The sequence below is a fragment of the Nanorana parkeri genome, unplaced genomic scaffold (genome assembly GCF_000935625.1).
Source record: "Nanorana parkeri isolate BGI_ZX_2015 unplaced genomic scaffold, ASM93562v1 scaffold557, whole genome shotgun sequence".
Taxonomy (NCBI): domain Eukaryota; kingdom Metazoa; phylum Chordata; class Amphibia; order Anura; family Dicroglossidae; genus Nanorana; species Nanorana parkeri.
The window spans coordinates 740,768-757,026 of NW_017306825.1; positions in this window are offsets into that span (position 1 = coordinate 740,768).

The window sequence follows — 16,259 nt, forward strand, 5'->3', positions numbered from 1 at the left end:
GCCTCCCGAACACCTGGCAGTCACTGCACTACCATCCTCTTAAAAGCCATCCACCGTGCAGTAGAGCCTGCCGCCTGCCTGAATAGCCTAAGACATATATGTGGGCCAAGTAAGAACTGGCTGCCTCCTGTTTTTGAGGATGCCAGATGATACATCACTGTAAATATGTTTTGACACTGTTCCCTGTCTATGGTTTCTGAACACCGCCAGCATTGAGATCCCTCTCTTCTGTTTTCAGAGGGTAAAGCAGCAATCAAACTAATATGGCAACTCTATCAAAGAATCAGCAGAGTTGAGCCTCTATGTCTCCGACAGAAATGTCAGTCTTTCTTTTAAACTTTTAAATGTCATGGCATCTGTGAAAGCAGCTATCCTACTCTAAATTATTCTGCCGATACTACAGAGCAAGTCCAGCTGAAGGAAACAGAGCGCATGCAGGTGCCAAGCACACTAGCTGCCATTTATAGAAATGTCATTATTTAGAGGAATGAAAGGTTGTTTAGCTAAAAGAAAAGAAAAGGAAGCAGAGCAAGTAAATAAGCTATAATCAACTGTTTAAAGGCATAGGAAACACAGGAAGAAGAGACCGGAGACATAAAATGAGAACTGTAAAACAAGTGGGAGGAATTGAATTACCCTTTATAAAAATAAATGTGCTGCATATGTTTATTGCCAGTCATATAGCCATACTGATGTCTGGTGTAAGTAATGTTACAAAATTGTCAACTTTAAAACATAGTCATCCTAAATTAAAAAATAATTTGTTGTTGAGTTAAACACTGTTTAAATGCTCGTGCTCCTATTCTCTGTCTTTACAAAGCTGGTAAAGAATTGTATATAAAAGGTATTCTTTTAACAATTATATGTTATTAAATACCTTTAATCCAGTGGTTCTCAACCTGTGTAACCTCAGGACCCACATTTATCCTTGGTCATTAAGTCGCGACCCAAGGTGCACTACGGAATGCATGACATGTGGTACCGCACGTTCCGTTGCGGGCGATAGAACTGTGGGTGGGAGATGCATCTGGGATGCCAATCAAATAAATGACAATGCAATGCACTACCACACCAGAATGTGCTGTGATGGAGCGCCATCCATTTGGGCATCACCTGTAGAGGTGCTGTGAGCAATGCACGTATGGATGGAGCTCCCTCACGGCCATAACCCCATCCCACCTCAAGCTGACACTTGGCATCGAGCAGCATATTTTGAAAGTCTGCTCGGTGCAAGGACTGACAGTGCTGCGCTAAGGGAAGGCAGAGGAGCCTCTCACCTAGAAAAGTGGAAGGCATGCGGCGACCCACTGAACATGAGAACCAAGGCTTTAATCTTTATTTATAATTGTTTTTAATTGTTTGCTGGCGTCAGGAGATGTAGTAACGTCATGTGGCCTGATACATTTTTAGTCAATGAAACCTGGTCTTCCAGTCCATCCAAAAACATATTAACAGGGTTATTCACTAAAGGGTGAAGAGTTTGGAGAAGGCAGGAGAAGTGAACAATCTAGGACAACATAGCTGAACTGGAAAGTGAGCTGAATTGGATAATTTTTCCAAATCAGCTATGTTGTCCTAGATTGTTCACTTCTCCTGCCTTCTCCAAACTCTTCACCCTTTAGTCTGAGCTTCTGGAAAAGGTGTCATTCACCATGAAGCCGGTGTAGGCTGTCAGTAAGAAGATAACAACCAATGAGAGGTCTTATCTGTTCTTCTCTACCTCCTTACCTTACCTACCCTTACCTCTGACAGTCTTGCCAAAAGTCCATTTATTTATTAAGCTAGCTATACACCTTAAGATTTTTCTTGATTCCCCTATCTATGCCAAACAGCATGGGTGGAGGAAACTACCCTGTTAGCTATTGTATTCTGACAGTCAGCCCCAGGGTTGTCAGAATACCTGAATGGTGACTACACCTGGTTGGCTGACAATTTCCCACCTGACTCCTTTAATTTTGAGATTGAAGTTTGTTGAGCAGGGTGGTGATGGCAGGGCCACCCATGGATCAAATTCCATCTGATTTAGCAGGAAGTGGCCAAAACTCAATCTGTGTATGGCCAGCTTAACACTCCACTCTATCACAGCAGCCCTGACAGCATGAAACTATATACACTGAGTGGCCAGATTATTATGACCGTCTGATGTTTGTAGGCAAATTAGCTATAGTTAGCTATAATTTCGCGCTGAAGTTGCTAGAGGGCCAGGCCATTATAAATAGGGAAGTATTCTGAATATATGGGTAAACAACGCGATTTAACAGCCTTTGAACGTGGGATGATTGTTGGCGCTTATGCCATGGAGCGAGTATCAGCAAAACAACAGAATTCGTTAAATGTTTAAGAACAGCTGTTGTTAAAGTGTTTACAGACTGGATTGTCAGCCGAAAATCTGGGTGTCAGCCGAAATCTGAACGTGCGAAATTGTGGCCATCAGCGACTAGTCAATGTTAGGGCAGAACGGAGAGTGGCAAGACTGGTACAAGACAAGAGAAGGGCAACAGTGCAGTGTCAGATTCCTCGCATCCCCTCTCAACATCTCGTGGAGTCATCTCGTGGCCCAACGAAGTACTGATGGGGTGGTCATAATAATCTAGCCACTCAGTGTATATTATGTGATATATGTGTGGCATGTATACAACAATTTTTTCTCTTAATAATTTTACCCCAAAATTCTAATTTAACTTTCAAAGACCCATATGAAAATACTCTGACACACTTACCTATATGCATGCATGCTGATATAGCAGAACTACACTTTTTGGCACCTTTTAATAATTGAGAGATACTAGACTCAATTAATTAAGCTTTACACAAGGACAAGGACCCATATTTTCAGCCAAGTGAATGTATTTTTTAAGCCTCCTTGGACTCGGAATCTAACTGTTCCTTAATCCTGGAGCGTTACTTTTTGTGAACAAAGCCGTTTGTATAAATGTCCATGTGTTATTTGCCCTCTTCTGTCCAGCCCCACCTAGTTTCAGGGAGTGTTGTGCCAGATTCAACATTCTGCTCCATAAGGCCTCGTTCACACAGGTGGCCAAGGGGCGTTAAAAACAGGTGGATGATCCCCCTGACCACCCAGCTTAACCTTAATATAGCACCTGCTCATGCTTGTAGACATTCCATGGTAAATTTTCAACAGTATGTTGCGCTTGTCAAGCAATGCCGCTTGTCAAATGCAACCATTGCAATTAATAGGACTGCACCGCAAGCAGGCATGCAGTTGCTGTGATTTCTTGCAACAGAAAATCCCCATTGGAATAAAAAGTAGAGATATAAAACACATTCAGGCGGCAGTAGTATCGCCTCCCGAACACCTGGCAGTCACTGCACTACCATCCTCTTAAAAGCCATCCACCGTGCAGTAGAGCCTGCCGCCTGCCTGAATAGCCTAAGACATATATGTGGGCCAAGTAAGAACTGGCTGCCTCCTGTTTTTGAGGATGCCAGATGATACATCACTGTAAATATGTTTTGACACTGTTCCCTGTCTATGGTTTCTGAACACCGCCAGCATTGAGATCCCTCTCTTCTGTTTTCAGAGGGTAAAGCAGCAATCAAACTAATATGGCAACTCTATCAAAGAATCAGCAGAGTTGAGCCTCTATGTCTCCGACAGAAATGTCAGTCTTTCTTTTAAACTTTTAAATGTCATGGCATCTGTGAAAGCAGCTATCCTACTCTAAATTATTCTGCCGATACTACAGAGCAAGTCCAGCTGAAGGAAACAGAGCGCATGCAGGTGCCAAGCACACTAGCTGCCATTTATAGAAATGTCATTATTTAGAGGAATGAAAGGTTGTTTAGCTAAAAGAAAAGAAAAGGAAGCAGAGCAAGTAAATAAGCTATAATCAACTGTTTAAAGGCATAGGAAACACAGGAAGAAGAGACCGGAGACATAAAATGAGAACTGTAAAACAAGTGGGAGGAATTGAATTACCCTTTATAAAAATAAATGTGCTGCATATGTTTATTGCCAGTCATATAGCCATACTGATGTCTGGTGTAAGTAATGTTACAAAATTGTCAACTTTAAAACATAGTCATCCTAAATTAAAAAATAATTTGTTGTTGAGTTAAACACTGTTTAAATGCTCGTGCTCCTATTCTCTGTCTTTACAAAGCTGGTAAAGAATTGTATATAAAAGGTATTCTTTTAACAATTATATGTTATTAAATACCTTTAATCCAGTGGTTCTCAACCTGTGTAACCTCAGGACCCACATTTATCCTTGGTCATTAAGTCGCGACCCAAGGTGCACTACGGAATGCATGACATGTGGTACCGCACGTTCCGTTGCGGGCGATAGAACTGTGGGTGGGAGATGCATCTGGGATGCCAATCAAATAAATGACAATGCAATGCACTACCACACCAGAATGTGCTGTGATGGAGCGCCATCCATTTGGGCATCACCTGTAGAGGTGCTGTGAGCAATGCACGTATGGATGGAGCTCCCTCACGGCCATAACCCCATCCCACCTCAAGCTGACACTTGGCATCGAGCAGCATATTTTGAAAGTCTGCTCGGTGCAAGGACTGACAGTGCTGCGCTAAGGGAAGGCAGAGGAGCCTCTCACCTAGAAAAGTGGAAGGCATGCGGCGACCCACTGAACATGAGAACCAAGGCTTTAATCTTTATTTATAATTGTTTTTAATTGTTTGCTGGCGTCAGGAGATGTAGTAACGTCATGTGGCCTGATACATTTTTAGTCAATGAAACCTGGTCTTCCAGTCCATCCAAAAACATATTAACAGGGTTATTCACTAAAGGGTGAAGAGTTTGGAGAAGGCAGGAGAAGTGAACAATCTAGGACAACATAGCTGAACTGGAAAGTGAGCTGAATTGGATAATTTTTCCAAATCAGCTATGTTGTCCTAGATTGTTCACTTCTCCTGCCTTCTCCAAACTCTTCACCCTTTTGTGAATAACCCTGTTAGTGTTTTTTAGGAGATGCTTGAGAGTTATAGCAAAACTCCAGCCAAAAATGACAACAAAAAAATGTAATATCCAATTTAAAGATTAAATAACAAATTAAACTTATGCTGCAATAATCCCCTTCAATACAGAAATCTCTAAGCAGTAATCTTTTCCTACTGCTAGACAGCACCATTTAATCCACTTCCTCTGAGCTCAGGCTTTCCATGACTTCCGCCTGTGACTGGACAGTAAAAAGAGAAGCAGGACAGTGATGAGATCATCTTTCTGTCGGTCTGCTCCCTCTTTTTATCAGCATGCTTCTTGTTAGCACATGAACTGATTGGCTCGATGTGTTTCTCAAACCTCAGCCCTGTTGTAGAGGGACTGCAAGAGGCTGCTACCAGCTCAAATGCAAGCAATTTATGCAAATAGAAAATGCATTTAATGAAAAATGATCGCAGAGTTGCATTAATTTGTGTATGTTGTATCTGCCTAGAGTTCAGCATTAAACCACCTGACAGTTTCTTATGTCTCTCATCTGCTGTGACAATTTTAAGAGGTTATCACTGCCCCTGCTGGATTTAGGTTAAAGCATATATCAAGGCAAAATAATAAAATCATTATAACCTATATCGCTGCAACACACGCACATTTCCCCATGTTTTGTCTCTGTAAACATTCTACAAGTATAAAAAAATAACTGTTGAAGCACCACAAATATAGTGTGAAGAGTATTGAGCATGGAGTGACTCAGCGTGAAGAGGCCTGTAAAACACATGAGGAGTGGGCATATGATTCTGATAAGAGAGAATGTGACCCACAAGTGCTATCAGAAGGGACAACGAGGGCTACCCTAGTTTGGCAAAGCTGACTTTAGCTGTCACCCTGTAAGCCACCCCTAAGGGAGTTCTTACCTCCTCCTCTAGGCTCCCCCAGGAGTGCCAAAAGGCACAAGTGCCAGGGTCTAGGTCCACCCCTGGTTATCCCACCAAATCACTAATAAACCTTTGACCAGCTGACATCTAGAGAAGGCCAACAGCAGTCAGTATATTTCATCCAGGGATTTTCTGTTACTGTTGGATTATATTATTATTCTGCTCTGTTGGGCCATCTATTAGTCATGTGGATTTATATATAGATATATCCTGAATTTGCATGCATCTTTCTACCTTAAACAGCTTCTTCAGTACAAAGTTGTATCTTGTGACTTTCTATTGCTGCCATAAATGCCCAAAATTTCTGAGGTGAGAAAGCGGGGCACCTTCCAGCACAACGTGTTTAGACAGTGGACACACCCCTGCCATGCCACCAGTTATGCGGATCATTAAGAATTTATATGGCAAAAATAACCATTACTTTTCCTTCATACTGATGCTTTGAAATAGTAAACAAGATAATTAGGAGATAAGGTAAAGGTTTTAGTACAGAATCACACTTTTGGTAGTTAAATGGAACCTTTTTATAGATATCTGTATATCAGACCAAAAAGTGTGACAATTAGGAAGGAAAGAGGGACAGAGGGATTTGGTTCCAAATGAGTGACAGTCTCCGCTTCTCTTGTCACCATCAGCAAAGCTGCCATGAGCAATGCCATGCAGCATCTGCTGGAGCACATGTGTGTATACAGGAAGAGGGGGCAAGGAGGCAGCAACAAATCAGCCCAACGTAGATGCAAAAATGGTCGAGAAAGAGGGAAAAACTGTTTTTGTAAAAGAAAAACATTTGGCAATTGTTTATGATGCACAATACTTATGCAAAGCTATAGAGAGTGTATATCGCTACTTTCCATTACAGTGTGAATGCCATGGCCCATCCCATTCACAAAACATTATTCTGAGAGCCCCACAGACTTAACAGAGCAGAGCTCCATGATTGGACCAGGGCTGGACATGTGACTTTGACAGCTCATATCACCAAGTTTTCCTCCTGACTTTTCTTTTTCTTTCTGCGCTCTGCTTGCTTCAGAGTCCCTATATGTCATCCAGTTAGGGTTTAGATCTATTTTAACGTTGTGTTCCAGCCTCTGTGCTTGATTCTGTGTGTCTTTGCTACTGAAGCATATATTTCAATTTCACGTAGCTGTCAGTGTAATATAATACATTGTGGGGCCGGTGTCTCCCATGCTAGGCTGCCCTATCACCTTCAACCAGGCATCTTGCCTAACATTAAATGATGCACAAGTCTGATTTTTCAGCTCCAGCAGCCTTCCTGTTGCAAACAGTTTTTCAGTAAAAGTTTCCACTTGATTCATTGTTTATGATAAAGGGAGGGGTGGCAAAACTTAATTTTTAACTTACGGAAATGTAATCAGAGCTTCTTGTTCAATTGGGAGTTAGAAGTACTTTGGGTTTGTTTAGTTTAGACGTCTGAATATTATCTTAATTACACACGTGCCTTTTACTATCAGTGGAGTTGTGGCACATCGCATCACATCTCGTCAAGACATCAAATTGTATTATGGATACTAATAGATGGAGTTGGATGTAATTAATATGAGATCGCAAGACTTTGTTCAGAAGGGAGATCAAAATCACGATCATATTCCCAAATGCATTTTTGTAGTCAGCTTGTACGGTACTGTAATTAAGTTGATTGAAATTAATGTGGAGCACTTGTTTTTAAATTCTAAATTACTTATGTAAACAAAAAAGACTTCTTGGTGTAAATAAAAACAAATATGAATTACATATGTATGGCATTATAGGCATATAACTTGGACTTGTTTAATAAATGAATTCAAAGAGAAATGATTTGCTGCAGACTACATACACCAGGAGGAAACAAGTTTTAGCACTTTACTAAGGTCAGATAAATGTTAACATTATATACAGCTTAATGGCTTTTTTTCCAGGCAGAATGCAACACTCTTTCTGACTGCTGTACCCAGATGGCATGTAAAAAATTGTATCCCTTTATGAAAAGTAACTGGTGTAAACCCGTAAAAATACATTTTTATATTGGTTTGTAATGTATTTTTATTTATTTCTGTAGATGTCATATAGTTTAACCATGCACTGCACTAATACCTTTAAATGTCAATGATCAATTTCTGTGGGTATTATATAGTATAAGCATGTACTGCGCTCATCTATCCATTTACACTTATAGTCATGTTTGTGGTGCTTTCAAATTCCTTCCTTCCTAATTTTTTTTGCTCCATCCCACTGCCCCTTCCTTCCTCGCTTCATTCCTTCCTCCAGTCGTTCCTTACTTCTTCCATTATGCCTTTCCTCCTTCTTTCCTACATTTCTTTCTACCTACTTTCCTCCCTTCCTTTTTTTCTTCCTTACTTCCTCCCTTACTTTCATCTTCCCTTTCTTTCTCCCTCTCTTATTTCCTACTTTTATTTGCTCTTTTCTTTTTCCTTCTTTTTCTTGTCATCTTTCTTCGTTCATTCCCTCATGCTTCCCCTACTCCTACTTTTCCATCATTTCCCCCTTCTTTTTTTCCCTTCCTTCCATCTGTCATCCCTCCTTTCTTCACTCCTTTCCTTCTATTTCCCTTCCTTGTTTTCTTTCTTAACTCCACTGTCCTTTGTTCCTTCTTTCCTTCCCTCTTGCCTTCTATTCCTACCTCCCACTCTCCACTTTCGTCCCCTGCAAAATTAGCAACAAGTTCTTATCTTACAGTGTTTGGTCTCTCTCACACAATTTGTGACCTGTCACTTGTTCAGTTCTTTCTTTCTTTCTTTCTTTCTTTCTTTCTTTCTTTCTTTCTTTCTTTCTTTCTTTCTTTCTTTCTTTTTATAGTCTATATATGTCTATCTTGTATCCATTCTTGTATCCATCCATTCAATCCATTATGAACAAAGATAACTTGCACAGGTGGCATTTGCTAAGACTAATGATCTTGTATTTTCACAGAAAAGGTATAAAATGTCATCTTTTATCTTTCCAGAGCTAAGAGCAGCAAGCAAACCACAGATTATGAAAATCTTTATCGTAACAAGACCCGGTTCAGTAGATCTCCAACACCTACTAATGATTATCTGCCAGACAGCATACTGCTGACAGTGCAATGCCAGCCACCAAATAAATGCATAATTCATTTTTCAAAGATTACGTGCAAATTAAATCATTTATATCAAAGATACGCAGAAAAAGCAGACGACTGCATTCACTTTCCTTCAATATGCGGTTTATCTCCTTCTGTGAAGTTTCCCTGCATCCAGCCCCTAATCAAGAACAAGTGACAAAAAGCAGAGCAAAAAGACTTTGAATCTGTGCAATCTGAATCAAAGACAAATAGCAGAAGACATGAGAGAAGAAATAACCTATCTGGCACTGTGTACTTAAAATAAAAGCATGAAATGCCATTTCCAATCTATCTGGAGGAAACAGCCGCACAGAAAGGAAGGCCCCATGGAAGCCTTTGACGTTCAAAGACACAGTTCACTATCGGTCCAACGCGTTATAGGGATTATCTGACGGTCAAGCAGCTGCGGCTACCTCAACTATGCCTGACATCTGAGAGGCTTCAAGGAAAAAAAAAAGTCTAAAGCATATAATCACCTAGAACTTGCAAATTCCGCCACCAAAGCCTCTCTCAGGGGTGAAGGTGTTAAGGCAATTTATATCTGCAAGCGTCCGGTTTGTCTCTGTGGATTGCGGCTGCTTATCTGCCTCATGCAGCCTCACTGCAGGCCTGGCAGAACTGTCTTTAGCTTTCCCTCCAAGGACCCTTTGACTCAAGTACCCAACACTGGCTGTCATGTGACCGACTTCAAGGAGCTTGGGGATTTCGCTACAAATAGAAGCAGTTATACACTTTGTCTGCGGCTGTTGAAGGGAAAAATGCTAGTCTAACAAAACGCACCTAGTCATTTTGTTAAAGAACATCAGAGTCTGATGATGGCAGGGTGATTGTACTAAGAATGTCTAATGGCTTAAAAGGATTCAGTTGTCTTATGAAAGGGTTTAGCTCAGTTATAACATCTGGCTCGTACAAACCGACCGCTGGTTTACCAGTCTCACTGAACACTCGGTATGTCCTGCTTTACACAATAACACCAACCGGTGAACATGTTCCACTGTGACCAATGTGCACAATACAGCTTCATCTTACAATGCGATGGGCTAAATTACCTGTAAGATGGAAACGGTTCTCTAATTTAGCTATGTGACTGTAATTTTCAAATTACATTGGACTCAGCTGAAAATAACTCACTTTTCTGAAAATAGGTATCCTTCTCTAGATGGGTTAGCTTTGTGAATTGATATGAACAAATATACCCGGCGCTGATAATTGTTCAACAATAAATGGTATCAAAACCGTAATGTAAATATAATAGATCTCCAACATGAAATCCTTATCATAAGTGAAATAAATGTGCATGATATAACAGTCCAACTAATGCCAAATAAAACCCAAAAGCAATTTTATAATATTTTTTTCTTTATACCGGTTTTAAAAAATAACAAGTGCAATAATTTAGATGCTGGATGAAAAGTCTAGTGCTTTGAATAACATTTTTGTTTGTTAAATAGTGCATTATTATATAAACGTCTAAACAGCTTTCCAAAAAGAGGGACAAATGAGGAGCAAGGAGGAACAGAGGGATTTGGCTCCAAAAAGGGGGACAGTTGGGAAGTATGAATAATTGAATTTGATCCACTATCAGCCTCTTGCAATCCAGTATCAGTCTCTTGCAGTCTGGTATCAGCCTCTTGCAGTCCATTATCAGTCTCTTGCAGTCTGGTATCAGCCTCTTGCAGTCCAGTATCAGTCTCTTGCAGTCTGGTATCAGCCTCTTGCAGTCCAGTATCAACCTCTTGCAGTTGGGCATCAGTCTCTTGCAGTCTGGTATCAGTCTCTTGCAGTCTGGTATCAGTCTCCTGCAGTCTAGTGTCAGCCTCTTGCAGTCTGGTATCAGTCTCTTGCAGTCCAGTATCAGTCTCTTGCAGTTTGTATCAGTATCTTGCAGACTGGTATCAGTCGCTTGCAGTCATGTATCAGCCTCATGCAGTCTTGTATCAGCCTCATGCAGTCTGATATCAGCCCTTTACAGCCTGTTATCAGTCTCTTGCAGTCTGGTATTAGTCTCTTGCAGTCTGGTATTAGTCTCTTGCAGTCTGGTATCAGTCTCTTGCAGTCTGGTATCAGTTTATTTCAATCTGGTATCAGCCTCTTGCAGTCTGGTATTAGTCTCTCTACAGCTAGAGTGTGAGTGGATGTAGCAGACCAAGATGCCAGTCAGTTCATATCCTGACAAGACATATGAGTGACAAAGGGAAAACAGAGTGACAGAGACATGTGCTCATGAATGTGCTGCTTATCATTTCACTGTCCAGTCACAGGCTGGAGACGTGTCTAGGACGACCTGGTGTTAAAGGTAGTGGGTTGAATAATGCTGGCTATTGGTAGAAAGAAGCACTACAGTGAAAATCTCTGGAAGCTGAACATTGCAGAAAATCTGGCTTTGTTATTTCATCTATTAATGGGCTATTATTTGTATCTTGTTATATTAGACTGGAGTTCTGCTTTCATCTTTTCAAGCACTTTGCAACTGTTTGCGGTTTGCAATTATATATGCACCAAGAAAAAGACATATTGGCTCATAACATATATTTAGGCTCTGCTTCCTGCCTCACAGAGCTACAGTACACAATGGTTGTGCATAAATGCTCCTTCTCACACTGCAGATCTTTGACTTATTAAAAACAATCCACTCCCTGTGTGACTGATATCTTTTCTCAGCAGTTGCTAAACAGTTAGCCAAAGTTATTGCACTAAGCCACCCGGAGTTTCATCTAGCTGCTAAACTACACATTTCTATACTTAATAGAATAACTAAGCTGAACACCAGGCAGATATAAAAGCAACAAATATTTGACATTGATAAAAATGAATTCATAAGAAATTGAAGTATATAAATACCCAGTGTAAGATTGAAAAATCAGGTTGTTGTGAACAAGCTAGGAGTATAACTGATCAGGAATAGGATGAGTGTGCAACTTCACTTTGGATGGTTATACAGCAAACAGCAGTCTCATGCTGAGGTAGATAATGAAGAGGACTCTGCTATGGGTTCTATCTATTTCCTATTTTATAACCTCTGCCAAATACACCAGACATGAAAAACTTTGTTAACGTATGAATCCAGATTTTCATTCATCGCTTTGTTCACTGAGAGGGCCCTTAAGGCCACTGAGGCATCATCAGACATTGGAAATGCAGCTGGACTATAAAGCCAGGGAATTGTCATTTGGTGAAGGACGTAGAATTAGCTGAGACAGCCAGAGTTCTGATCCTTTTCTCTATAGCACTGGAATGTGGGAGGACCCTCCAGTGCTAGAATGCGGTGAGAGGGGTAGTGGTAACAACGGAAGATTGGCAAGATGAGACTATATATATATATATATATATATACAGTATATATATAGAGATATATATATAGAGAGATATATACTGTATATATATATGTACATATACAGTATATATATATTGCATTTTCAGCTATTTTATTATTATTGTAACAAGTGTGAATTTTTACTTGCTTTTCCACATTCTTGTATTTTATAGAAAGGTTTCTAAATGTTCTCTCTGTTGGATATCTGTCTATAAGAGAATGTAATTCCCATACCAACTATGGACTGCTGAGATAAAATCAGGAAGCCTTATTGATTGTCAGACCTGACCAATAGGTTTGCAATATTAAGAGAAGAGCAGTAAAGCACTGTGCAGCACAACTCAGCAGAGAGCAGAGCATGAACCACAAGTGAGCAAATATGGCAGCCCCAATGTACATATAAATATTTACAAGCATCAGCACTGATTGATACAATTGGTTACACCAAGCATATCCATATATTTATTTTTTTTAAACTGGAAAAAACATTATAGTTGGCCTTTTAAAGTTGAACTCCAGTCAAACAGATAAATGTATCTGTTTGACATCTACATATGTAAAAATACATATGTAGATGTGTTTTATTTGCCAAAGGATTTAATTTCTGTCTTTCCAGTTCTGAGATTTACAGAGCTCTGCCACACAGCACAATCAGCCTCGAAACCTGACTTTTCTCCTCTAGCAGGCCATACATGTAAAGATTGCTGGGTTGAACAAGAGAAATAACTCAATTCCCCCCACCAACACTAAACAGAGCGGAAGAATGAACCTGCCCTGCTGGCTAGTGTATTCTGCTACCTGCAGCTGTCAGAATACAGTCTGTAGTCACTGTTTAGTCAACTTTTTTCCACCTGGCTCCTTTGATTTATTAGTTGAAGTTTGTCCAGATGGATGGTATTGGCAGGGCCACCCATAGCTCGAATTTCAGCTGATTCATTGGCAAAAATTCTAGATTTTTATGGCCAGCTTTAGGCAGCACAACTAGAGCTCTTCCCTGTCTCCGGCCTCTTAAGCCCATTCCACACAGGCAGTCTGATCGGGTCTGTCAGTCAGTTTTTTCAGGTGGACTCGATTGGATGCACAATGCTAGACTATGGGCAGCCATGTGTAAATAGATGGGTGTCCGTTTACACCCACTTACCTCCAACTCCGGCCAGGTAAGAAAAACTAACGGAACAGTGTTACATTTCAATAGAGCTGATCATGCTTGATTGGGGTAATCTGAGGTAAACAAACACATGTCCATTTACATCGGATTCCCCATAGACCAACATGGGGTCAGGTCATTTCAGTTTTTTTCTCCATCACAAGATGATGGAAACAACTGGACAGACATGTATGTTACAGCAGTGACATCCGGTCTGTATTGCTGCGATCAGAGGCGGATCAATGCACGGATCACCTCCCTATCAGCCAGTGTGAAAGTGGCCTTATTGGATAGTGAATGAACAGAAACACATTGATGAGGTCATCTCTCTTCTCTTTCCTCCTGTAAACATGTTTCTTGTCAGCAGACGTAAATGCAGAACCCTTGATTGGCTCTGAGTGCTGCTACAGTATTCAGAGAGGAGCATTCCAGTCAAAATCCAGGTACTAAGAAATGTAATGCATTTTTAATAAGCAGATAACTGCATTCATCATTTTCTAAATGTCTGCCCGGAGTTTAGCTCTAATAGCAGACCGGGAACTTGTAAAGCCAAATAATTAAGAAATTTGCTTTTCAGTATTCCCATGGTTGCCAGACCCGTGAACTGTGCAAGACAGGTCATCATGAATAAATATTTATTAGACCGTTACTCTGTATCATATAATTACTAATTGTCAAATTGGAGATAACAGTGAATACCTGTTGATTTTTATCTGTCCGAGGCCAAGCAAGACATTTCTCATCAGATGGGGATGTGGGCTTTTTGTCATTTCTAGTAGCGACAGCCTCTTCTTTCACCTTCCTATCCTCTTGGCCATGAACAGATGCTTTGCTCATTGCCTCATTCTCTGCATGCCTCTGGTGTTAGCTCCGAGGTTAACGAGCGCTGATTGGCAGAAGCACTTGTCTGTTAGGCCCTGCCAAGGTCTTGGAGCCAATTAAAGAAGAAATTGTGCCTGAAAGTTTTAACTTCTTTAGTACAGGCAGTCCCTGAGTTACGAACATCCGAGTTACGTACGACTCGAACTTCCAAACCGAGGTCCCAGGCTGTTCCACTAATTGTAATGCTCGTGCCGCCGTTCGTAGTACTGTACTTCTTGTACATTATAGGATGTTGTTAGACGTGCAGACGAGGAATAGATCAGGTTGGTAGTACTGTACCTCTTGTACATTACAGGAAGTTGTTAGACGTGCAAACGAGGAGTAGATCAGGTTGGTAGTACTGTACCTCCTGTAGATTACAGGAAGTTGTTAGACGTGCAGACGAGGAGTAGATCAGGTTGGTAGTACTGTATCTCTTGTACATTACAGGAAGTTGTTAGACGTGCAGACGAGGAGTAGATCAGGTTGGTAGTACAGTACCTCCTGTACATTACAGGAAGTTGTTAGACATGCAGATGAGGAGTGCCTGCCTCTTCTTCCGGGTCTGGTACTGTACATTATAGCAAGTTGTAGAAACATCTGTCCAAGTTGCATTTAAAGTAGGACTCCATGCAAATTTTATTTTTTTATTTTTGGTTAGTATTGTGTGGTGTTAGAGCCACTGTGAGGTAGGCAAAACAAACGTTACAGGGGGTTAACCCTTCTCTATGCTATCCAAAACTAAAAAGAATTTGGGCTGGAGTTACACTTAAAAGATTTATTTGTTCCAACTTACAGACAAATTCAACTTAAAGGAGAACTATGAGATGAGTGATTTCCACTCACAGCAGAACCTATCTTGTTTGTAACCCGGGGTCTGCCTGTACAGCAAAGCGTCTCCACCATGTTCTGTTTTATTCCCGAATTTCCTTGAGTAGCAACAAGACAAAATGTTCAGCCAATAACTTTTTGTTTTCATAAATTTCATAAAGTAACAGCTTTCACAACTTGTGGGTGCGGTGCACGCTGGGACAGGTCAGCGGCTTTTCCTTCAAGTGTTATTACTTCACAAGAACCACTTATTGATTATGTGTTTTGAACAATAGGAACACCATGCTAGCTACGAGGATTTGTTTCAATTCACTGGCCTTTCATTGTAATCACAGTGCTGCCATAGAAACCATTTTGTTACCACTTAAAACATGGCAGTGTCATGGTAACCACAGTATTGTTTATCTTTTGAGCGGTGTACATAAGCATCTAATTGTGCCATCACTGCAGCACTTAAGTCACTGCAATTAGATGACTAGCTGCATGCTTTCAAATAGATATGATTAATGCTTAATAGTTTTTTTTTTTGTGATTTCCAAGTCAATCAGCACATTCTTATACATTGTCTAGAAAAAAATACAAAACTGCATGCTTTTAAATCAGAATGATACATTTTATGTTTCTATAAGTCAACCATCAATGGTTCCTATTTGCTACCAAAGCTCTTTGTAACAGTTATACAAGTAATGCTTCTTTTAGGTGAGAGATTAACTGGAAAAAACTCGACCATAAGATCTTGCATCGACTTTTACCATTTTCTTACAGCAAATCAAATTGTTTTAGAAAACGTACCTAACAGCCAGGGCCATCCCTATAATGAGGCAGCCCCAGGCAGCATCGTTTAGGTCACATGGGGGGGTGGCATACAGAGTGGCATGGCTGCTCTTCTGCACAAAGTTTGCAGTGTGCCTGCCAGCCCCTTTCTGGCCAGAGCGACCCAGGTTGCAAAGAGCCAGGCGGGAAGATGTGTAAGGGCCATACAGATCTCCCTGTATACAAATATGTTGAACTGGATGGACCTGTGTCTTTTTTCGACCTTATCAAACTATATACCTATGTAACTCTAGGCTTACTTCAATAGTGAGTGCTAAAATGCCCTAAAACCCATGTTTTCACAAACAAATGGCTTTATCAGATGATCATAATCAGT